Source organism: Notolabrus celidotus, chromosome 7 (genome assembly GCF_009762535.1).
Source record: "Notolabrus celidotus isolate fNotCel1 chromosome 7, fNotCel1.pri, whole genome shotgun sequence".
Taxonomy (NCBI): Eukaryota; Metazoa; Chordata; class Actinopteri; order Labriformes; family Labridae; genus Notolabrus; species Notolabrus celidotus.
Window position 1 is genome coordinate 29284662 of NC_048278.1, and position 2746 is coordinate 29287407.

The 2746-nt window shown below is 41.0% G+C and overlaps 1 long non-coding RNA gene across 1 annotated transcript; it reads left to right on the forward strand.

The window, feature by feature from the left end:
- Positions 1–243: 243 nt before the first annotated feature.
- LOC117816549 lies at positions 244–934 on the forward strand. Its single transcript, XR_004631976.1, has 2 exons — positions 244–723; positions 829–934. It is a non-coding gene; the product is annotated as an uncharacterized LOC117816549 (long non-coding RNA).
- Positions 935–2746: the final 1812 nt, after the last annotated feature.

Genomic DNA, 2746 nt, shown 5'->3' on the forward strand with positions numbered 1-2746 from the left:
AATTTTATTTCCACAGTTATATTTCCTGATTTCATGTTGGGTCCACAGAACATACCTCTGGAGGAGTGCAATGCTTGGAGAAAAATAGGGCAAGGAGGATTTGTCATCGAGCATATTTGGCTGTAAATCATTCAGGACTCTATTATTTTAAACCTTTTGTAGGTTTTATTACACAAATGTCTTCCTTTATATTCCATTTTACCTGACTCTGTTTTGACCCTTTACAGATACCGTATGTGAGAAAGACCTACTGAGCGGTCACAACCATACAAGGGGGCAGAGGCAGGGGGTTGCAAAAACCCACTCGGTGGGCATTTATTTTCAGTGCACAATTCACACCAACAATAAACCACCAGGTACACAGCCACATGGAAAGGACAGAACAACCCCCAAGGGACAAAGAACCCACTTAAATATCCTCCCCAATTGGGTTCTATCAAGTAGAGGGGTGCTACACATACAAATGCTCTAAAAATCAGCCTAAAGACCAAAACACGTGTTAAGATTATTTATCCCCCAGTTTTATTTATGCCCTCATTCCCTTACAGTACATTTACCCAATCTAAACAATCTAAAAAGGACATAAAAGAAACTAACCCTCGGGCACTAACCACCCCCTATACCTATCTCCTGGTGGAACCCTCCCCACACAATAAAGAGGCTGTTGTTTCCCAGGGGACTCTTTTGCGCGTGCATACAGTGAGTGGAGACAGAGCGGTACAGGTAAGTTTCGAGCCAAACATTCATTTTTATCAATTACACAGCTAGATACTTCTAACACTGCAACTGTTCAGGATTCTGTTACTGTTAACTGTTTATTCCCCACAGGTGGTATGGCCAATTAACGCTCCCGGCAACCAGACACACACCGACTACCTGCGGGGGACAACACACACATGATTACTGGCAGAATACAATAAAGAACTTGGCACAACTTCTCTGCCTTATCATTTTATAAATCATGTTACCCCAGCTCGTTCATAAAGTAACGGAGTCTGACAAGACCTCCGTTACACCGTACAAAACTACCGTCCTAATTGTTCGTTGATACTCAGCTGGCTTGTGAAATGACTGAAACCTCTGCGGCATTTACTTCTGGCATTTTTGACCAATAAATTCACATAGCAGTTAAGGCAACATGTGGATTCATACTGGGTGATACTTACTGTATATGCTATGAACAACATAAATGACGCAAAGACTGATTGCCAATTTGAGTCATTTGCACACATATGTCCATGTGTTTTTACTTCTGACAGAAATTCACTTCACCTTTTGCAGTAAAAGCCAATCAGAATTTAGATTTCCAGACTTCCAGGGATGCATCAGAAATGATCAATCTGACAAACAAGCATTTTTAAAGTTGTTTTCCTTTTGAAAGACCTGACATAAAAGGATGTAATTCTACTTTACAAATCTGCCAGAGTACACCCTTTGTATGGCCGTTTACAGTGAAACTGAGACTCACTAGAACAGAAGAACGGGTTCTTCAGCTTTACGTTTTCTTTATAGGAAATCTCTTCCAGGGGATGTACTAAGTTAAGAAATGTCTTCTTCTTTGGTCTGAACACATCTTCATACAACCACTAACAGTATGTCATATGAGTGTCAGGCGACATAATGAAACCTTTTCTCATGGCTAAGGCTTCAAGGCAAATTAACACAATGCTCGCCATGTTAAACAAACCGGGTTCAGTTTGGTTAAGGTGTCAAAACTACCTGGTTACATTTAGGAAAATAATTTAATTGTTCAAAAATCATACGTCATATTACTTGCATAAGCAAAGTAAAGTGGTAACTTTAAAAGAAGTCAGCGTTGACGCTGTATTTCTCCAGGTCTCCAGTCTTTGGTCCCCTGGGTGAAAAGTCCTGTGTTTGTGTGACCCACCCAGAATCTCCAACTGACGCCCCAAATGGATTTCTTTATTCTTTTGCTATGTTTCCTGGCTTCCACTTTATTATCCCGTCATAATGACAACAGCCACTACAAGTTGCTTGCTCATCATAATAATGAATATGCATCATGATTAGTAGTTGCAGAGAGGTTTTATTCTTGGTTTGGACCACTTTATTATTCTACAATAGAAAATTGTTATACTCTGTGATAATTACTAGGTGTTATGACCGGCTGCAATTTACCTTTAAAGACATGCTGGGAACACTCACATGATACATATCAATTAGAGGAAGCAGCTGATCTATAATTGAGAGTTGATCAACAGTCTGTAAGGCCTGGCTCTTCTCAGTTTCTGAGTTCTATGAATCCCTCGACTGACAGACTCTAATTTTAGCATATAAAAGTCTGCTTTGTACGGATTTATTGTAGAACTTGTTTATTCAACTTCCCATTACAGACTGCACATGCATTAAAAATGTACAGAGTCAATGCCTTGTGAAACTATTTTTAGGAGACACAACCGACAGAAGCTACCTTTCCCTGGGTAGCACGGGCTGCCAGGGTAATTTAGGTTTCTAAAACCAGCTCTCACGTTTGTGCTTGTGAAAGAAGAGCATTAAAGCACGAAGGCATTAAAAGTCCTTCTCTGTGGACTCTGGCTTATATTCTCACAGAGCTGTCTCATCCAGGAACACTTCAAATTAGCATCTCTGCCCACAAGGCAGTGCTAGGGAAACACTGGACTGTCTGTAACGTGGGAGCCAGGAGCTGGCTGACAAAGCCCAGAGGGCCAGAGTAGCCCGCACTGCCTTTGGTACGAGGTTTTTACCAAGCGAGTTGGAGAGAGAG